At 34.7% G+C, this 7461-nt stretch overlaps 1 pseudogene; it reads left to right on the top strand.

Moving 5' to 3' along the window:
• Nucleotides 1-596: 596 nt before the first annotated feature.
• On the top strand, nt 597-5065 carry LOC131076950 (cytochrome P450 734A1-like; annotated as a pseudogene).
• Nucleotides 5066-7461: the final 2396 nt, after the last annotated feature.

Below are 7461 nucleotides of genomic sequence, written 5' to 3'. Positions count from 1 at the left end.
GCACAAGTTCTCCACTACTAGGCCAACTCAGGGTATACATATCAAAACTTGTGAAACATTTTCCCATGTGGGATGTTAATATTAAAACTTGTGATATTGTATGTATTTTCCCTTGTATCACATTGGTTATGAAATTTATGAGACAAACATAGACAACCTTTTTGTTGATTTATGTTTATTATAGACTACTAATTGATTATCACTATTAAATTGAGATATGATCTTGAATAACTTATAGTAAAAAAACATTTAAAAAAACTCTATGAATTTTCTCTTTTATTAAAAACACATACACAAATATGTATAGATTCTGTTTTTATTTATACTCTCTAATATATTACTTAATATATATTTTATTATTATATAACCATTGCAGTTCCTTGCCATGCAAGTGCTAATTTTTAAAGATTTAAACACACTGTAAACACTTTTATACCACTATATGACTCCTCTGGATATATTATAAAAACTGATAAAAAAATTCGGGCTGTGATTGACGGTATGATTTTCCTGTGTCCGAAAGTGACATGTTTCATTTATTTATCTCTGTCCATTTAATGAACATGTCATTTTCTTTATTCAAATATAACAAGAACACAAGGGATCCAACTTGGTCAACATAGACATAGATACTGCAAAACTAAACCTTTCAGAACCAAAGAATTACTGGGTGTTGACCACTGGAATATGGAGTGGGCGTTTTGGGGTTTGGCGGCTGTTTGTGCTGGTTTAGCTTTGTTTTTGCTCAAGATTGCAACAACAATATGGTGGAAGCCTCTGCAAGTGAAAAAATCCTTTGAAGCCCAAGGAATCAGGGGTCCTCCACACAAGCTATTCTATGGGAACTCTCCAGATATATCCAGAATGATCAATGAGGAGAAGTCCAAACCCATGCCACTCTCACATGACATACTTCCTCGAGTTCTTCCCTATTATCATCAGTGGAGCAAAACCTATGGTACACTTGTATTCTGCATTTTTTAAGCATCTGGTATTTCATTAATCATATTACTGGAATCCTCCTTAGCACCATTCATTGATTTGCTTGGGCGTTGTTAGAACTTAGAATACTGGCTGATTAAGAACAGGGAGTGATTAAGAAGATAGAGGATTCTGAAGACCTTAATGATTAATAAACTTGTTTCATGTGATATAGGTCAGGATTTTTTTTTTTTGGTTTGGGCCGATTGCCAGGTTGGTTGTTCCCCACCCTGAGCTTATTAAGGAGATATTGTCCACTAAATTTGGCAGCTATACAAAACCTCGATCTAATCCCCTTTCGAGACAACTGGTTGGACAGGGACTTACGGGTTTGACAGGCGAGAAATAGGCTCATCACAGGAAAATCATCAATCCCGCTTTCCATATGGATCTCTTGAAGGTAAGGCACGGAATGTCTGTATTTATGTCCTAAATAAGGGCAAATATGATCTGATTTATAAGTTGAATTCTTTTTTAGAGAGAAATCTTTCAAGTTCCTACTCATAAATAAACATAGATGTGCTTTCCACGCCAATCTTCTAAAACAATTTATGCGGATTGATTAATGGATCAACACCCAATGGTGAAGGATAAAACCCTCTTTCGAAGCATGCAGGGACAGACTATTGGGATATTACTATTTCTAGAGCCGGGGCGGCTCCCCTGATTATGTTGTATCCCCAGGTTATGTAGACCCCCTAGCATTCCATGGCCGATTAGTGCCCGCATAGGATTTGTCTCCATGGCAAAACTTGGCACTTGGGTTTCATTACAGCTCAAGTTAAAAATCATTTTCAAGCAGCATGCAATCAGCATTAAGAAGCTTGTAGTCTTGAACCTTAAGCCACTCTTAAGAATGTCTAGTGCGGGGTCATATTACTTAATGTCAAATATTTAAAAAAAAATTGAATTGTGATGCAGCACGCTTCCCTGTGACAAAGAATTTAGCCAGTAATCCTTCCAATTAGGAAACCTAAATTAAGGCATGCCAGGCTACCCTGGGTTGAGGATATTAAATGAAAGATTGTATTTGAGTACAAGATCCTGGTTATTTTGACAGAGCAAAATACTCTGAAGGCATCTTAACAGAGGGAAGATTCTGTGTGGTCTTAAGTCCAAGGTTGCGTATTTCTCCAACAGTCATAAAGAGATACTTCTCTTACAAGTTTTTGTCAATACTGACCTTCAGAGAATACTTTGCAAGTAGAAAGATAGTATTATGAACTAATTTTGTTTAACTGGCAAGTGGAGAGTAGACCTAGTCCTATTGAAATGAGACACTGTTGAAATTGGAGATTTAAATTTTTTTTCTCTATTTAAATTTGTTGATTTACAAATATTTAAACAGATAACATATGTCTCTTATGTGAGACATATTCTATATGACAAATATGTTGGGGGCTGTACAATTAAATACAATTTATATTACCATAATTTTTTTGTTTCACAAAACTTAACTAGATTATAGGCTTCACCATGCATAGTGCAAGCATGAAACACTGATGCGAGTCTTGTTTTGTGCTTGTCAATTTAAGCACAACATTTAAACCTTTTCTTGGCTGGTAATTTTTAAATACCAATTTTCTGTTTTAAATTTCAATATGTAGAATTTACTTTTATCTAAGTATATTCAAGAAGCACAACTCTGCAAAAAAATCCTAATATGTTAGAAGCTATGCAAATTATTTGGTAAATTATTATATACTTCTCTATTTTGATATTGATATTCGGGATTTCATAGGAATATATGTTCTGCCGTTCTAGAATCTTATATATTTGATTATACTACTTCTGTAAATACAGGGTATGATCCCAACAATCGTAAAAAGCAGTGCCAATATGTTGGATGAATGGTGTAAATTGATATTGTCAGGTGCATCCGAAATTGAAGTGCTGAAGGAGTTCCGTGATCTCACGGCAGATATTATTGCCCGCACAGCGTTTGGTAGCAGTTTTAGAGAGGGAAAGAATATCTTTGATATGCAGGAAGAACAGATGATTCTTACATCTGAATTATTTCGCAGTGTTTATATTCCAGGTTTCAGGTGACAAACTGAAGTGTTATGACAGTGCAATTGTCAATCTTAAGTTGCCTAAGAATGCAATAAAAAATTTCATTGGAGTGTGTTCATGTCTCTGTCCCTGTTATGTTTCTCTTGAAACAGTCATTTGAGAGATTCCCCAATATTTGTCTTACAGTTGGCAGTGCCGCTTATTTTTCAACTATATCTTCCCATCTAAAATGCCTTTGTCCTTAAAGAATTTTTATCCTGTGAAGACATTTTATACAATAGGATAAATGGGTTGGTACTTAAAAGAGGGTTTACTCATATTCTGAAATATGCAGAATCTATAATTTCTTTTGGTTTAGTGGTATTAAGTTTTCATAATCTTTTTTTTTATTTTTGGATTTGATTGTGAAAAAAATAAAAAAAATTCTTTAAGACAATCGAATCCAAAAACAAATTCACATTATAACTTTTGATTTCTTTCATTTTATAATGTCTGAAAGTGACTCCTCTTATCAGGTTTCTGCCTACTACAAAGAATAGACAACTTTCGAATGTGGATAAAGAAATAAGAAAATGTGTAAGACAAGTTATAGATGCCAGGGAAAAGACTGCTGGAATGGAAAAAACAGGTAGCTATGGTGCCGATCTACTTGGTTTAATGATGTCTGAGAGCAAGAAGCAGATGGGAGTCAATTTAAAAAGTAATGCAAGCCTGACTACAGAGGAAATCATTGATGAATGTAAGACTTTCTACTTTGCCGGTCATGAAACAACGTCAGTACTCTTGACATGGACCATAGTATTGTTGGGCATACATCAAGATTGGCAAGAGCAAGGTCGCAAAGAGGTGAGGGAAGTGTGTGGAACAAACAAACCATCGCCTCAAAAATGTAAGGACAATCTAACACAAACCGAAATATCCATGTGAATATCATAAAGTATTTTGAAAGTAATAAACTTCAGGAAGAGCCGTTTGCTTCTGCTCTTAAAAACTGAATTTGACTAGAGCCCCTGTACTTTTCCCTGTACATGAGGTACCTGCTGACACATTAGAGAAACTTATATTTAGTTTTTGTATATACATATGGAACAGAATTCAATCACAGATATAGGGCCTATGTGAAATGATATTAAAGAAGGTCAACTATAATAGTTAGTAGCTAAGCAGTCGGTCTAAGAAACGAAACACAAAGCAGACAGATTATTCAAATTTACTCATATTATCTTTAGCAAGAAAATTTAGCAGAATGTACTGGGAAGCAGTACCCAATTTAGCAAGTGATAACAATCATAGTTCAACTGTTAAACAAGCACTGGTATTTGAATTCAGAAGTACTATTTTGGATGTGTCATAAACTAATGTATGAATGTTTTTGTAGGTGGAAATGATTATAAATGAGGCCTTGAGACTTTATCCACCTGCAGTATTTCTACGGCGACAGACATGTGAACCAACGAAACTTGGAAGGCTCTCAATTCCTGCAGGCATTCAACTTGAGCTTTCGATCCTGGCAATTCACCATGATCCAGCTTTGTGGGGAATTGATGCCAACGATTTCAACCCAGGGCGATTTAGTGAGGGAATTGCAAAAGCTGCAAAGCATCCAATGGCATTCATGCCCTTTGGAACAGGTCCAACTATATGTGTGGGTCAGAATTTTGCCTTGTTGGAAGCAAAATTAGTTTTGGCCATGATTCTGCAAAAAATTTCTTTTGGCACTTCACCTGCTTATACTCATGCTCCTATGCTTTTAGTTACGCTGAAACCTCAATATGGAGCTCAGGTTATCTTCCACATGGACTAATAGCCAATTTATCTTTCACATGGACAAATATCTGAAAACAGTACTGCCTAGTAATTTCTATATTTGTAGAAAATAGTCTTGTACTAGAGCCTCTGTACTTGATTGATTGTGAGGTATAGAGAAATCTGTCATCAAGCCTCAATAGTGTAGATGTCGAATAGTACCTCAAATCAGGAGTGCTAGGAATAATCACAATCTCTTAGCATGTCTTCTATGTTGAACCGACTGATGTAATTAATATGTAACTCCTTATTTTGTGAATTGAAATTGAACCCAAAATAGAATATAGAAAAAATAAATCAGAACAAAACTTCTTATTATTCACATCTGACTGAAACAGGGACACGTGCTTTTACGAAAACAGAGTACGAGAGTCGTAAAAGACTCAATATAAACTGCCCCAGATTAATTTACTAGCCTATAGCTAATCTATTCCTAACAGTACTTACACAGCTGTTCTATGTGTTATATTTTATCAAACAGAAAGCTCTAAATATATACAACTAAATCCTTAAATATGTGGCTATTAATTTCGCATTAATAATATTACCACTTAGTCGACTATTTCTCAATCAGGCTGAAGTACATTAGTCCTCCTTTACTAAAAAAACTCAAAACTTTTTTCTTGGTGGTACCTTTGTCATTGCATTTGCTGCCGTGTTTTCAGTTGCACGATACTCTGTTTTGTACGTTTGAAATATACATCTCTAGGGGAAGAGCACCAGTAGTCGTCATAGCTAACTTCGCGGATGTACATCGGATTTTGAATTTGTTTTTGGTTGTCTTCGTATGCGACTTAACTGCTTAAAGCTAAATTCATGCTGTGGAATCAGTTATGCGCACAAAGGTCAAAAAGTACACATTTCAAAGTGTTGCCTCGTACCTAACTAAAGATGTTCCAGTAACCGTCCACACAAAATTGCCAGTATTTGTGGACAAATGTCCCAATAGTTTTGCAAAAATGTTTCAATTATGAACAAAAAATTACAAAAAAAGATCAGCTATTGGTACAAAACAAATTTATTAATGGTATTTTTACTATGACGGCTATTAGGAGGTCAATATGACAATAACATGACTGTTACTGAAACTATGTCAGTTATTGGTGCTCTTCCCCTATTGATTCTTTCCCAATTTTTTCAACTGTTTCCAGCAAGTGATTTTGTCAAACAATTTACTTGCATATGGAGGTATTGTTTCAGATTGATTATAAACTTAATTTCAGGAAAGAAATTCAAACCAATCATTTGATAAGCATTAACTTTTAAAATTGAACAGCGGGGAATAATTTCATTAATCTGACCTTTATTTGATACGTGTTTGTTGCATAAATTTGATACAAATCATGCCAATGCAAGGCTCAGCCTTCAGCCAGATATGAATAACACTCGGTTCATACAATCGTCTTGATAGTGCAAATGTGTCAGTAAGCTGTTCGAACCAGTGAAGGAGGCCCGCGTCCCACTATGCAATAAACTTCCAGCTCTAAAGATCCTGTATGCTACGCCGAAACGCAAGCTCCAAATCTAAAGATCTAAAGAGGAACCCATATGATCATCTCTGCTTATAATAATCACCCTGGTCATAAATATCAATCACCAAATTATGCTCAACGGCAGAAATGAAGGTGAGACGCCCAGCCAAATGTTCATGACCATACAAAAGCTTATAATATTAGCAACAATGCTGATAAACCCTCACGCCACTATGTGAAGTCAAGAGACTCGACCAGCATTAAAAGCCACGCATGAGTTAAAACCCTTCTACATGTAAGAAACTGGTCGCTCTGCAAAATACAACTAGCACTTTGCATTCTAATTAGGTGTAATTTTTGCGTCTATCTAATATATTAGAAGAAGTAAAAGTTGGAAGAAATGAATGTTGTTTTTGTTAGGAATAATTATTTACATTACAATTGAATTGATTTTGATTTGTGGCAAAAAAAAACTGAATATTTGATTTTGATTTGTGGCAGAAAAACACTGAATATGAATGGGTGCAACTTATAATTTAAATTGACAATCATTCAAAACAACTGAATTTTTCAGTAGTGAAGCTAGCTCTAACCATTAACTTACAAGTATGAATATATAGTCTTAGAGCATTTCAAACTCTTAGTTTACATAAAATAAAGTTTAAAACAAAAAATAAGATATCTAATATTCACCATCAAATAATACAAGAATTATAAAAAATTAAGATTGTATGTATATAATAAAGAATGTTGAAGATGAGATTTGAAATATTGGTTATATGAAGATTCAATAAAGTATAATTGAGAAATACAAACTAAAGAAGGAAGCCTTATTCTATATGGTCCCGAGGGCTAACGAAGGGTTTAAGGGGATCCTAGAGTGTTTTGGCCTAGTCATTTCCAGTTTGGGCCAAAACGAAGTTGATTTACTCAGTTTCAGGCATACTTACTATTTTTAGTAAGTCAGCAGGATATAGTGGAGGTCAGTTTTGGTGTTTTGATTTGATACTCCTCGGTGAGAGCTTTCCGACGAGCTATCACTCGCATTATTCAGAGTCCAATTGCTAATACATTTTAATGCCTGAAGTTTTATTAAAGTAACATTTAATTTAATTTGTAAAATATTAAAGTGTTACTCTAATATTTATTTTATGGGGATCTGTACCCAAGGGAGACATAAGTGAATATT

Source organism: Cryptomeria japonica, chromosome 10 (assembly GCF_030272615.1).
Source record: "Cryptomeria japonica chromosome 10, Sugi_1.0, whole genome shotgun sequence".
Lineage (NCBI taxonomy): Eukaryota > Viridiplantae > Streptophyta > Pinopsida > Cupressales > Cupressaceae > Cryptomeria > Cryptomeria japonica.
This window is presented reverse-complemented; position numbering and strand designations above follow the sequence as displayed.